Genomic DNA, 250 nt, shown 5'->3' on the forward strand with positions numbered 1-250 from the left:
TTCTTTAAGTCAATACACGTAATTTGATCAGCTTTAGTTTATCTTTCTTTATCGAGTGGATATTTTAGGTAATCAATTCACTTAATAAACAAGTTCATAAACAAAGGAGTATCTGTGCTTACCATTTGAAAAAAGGTCTCATACTAGTCAAGACAGTCTAATTCTCTTGACACGTGTGGTTGTCAAAAAACAATTATACCAAAGACCAGGTTCGAAGACCCAGTTTGCTTCTCAACATAGCTATTATGGG

This window comes from Penaeus monodon, chromosome 29 (genome assembly GCF_015228065.2).
Source record: "Penaeus monodon isolate SGIC_2016 chromosome 29, NSTDA_Pmon_1, whole genome shotgun sequence".
In the NCBI taxonomy this organism is placed as follows: Eukaryota; Metazoa; Arthropoda; class Malacostraca; order Decapoda; family Penaeidae; genus Penaeus; species Penaeus monodon.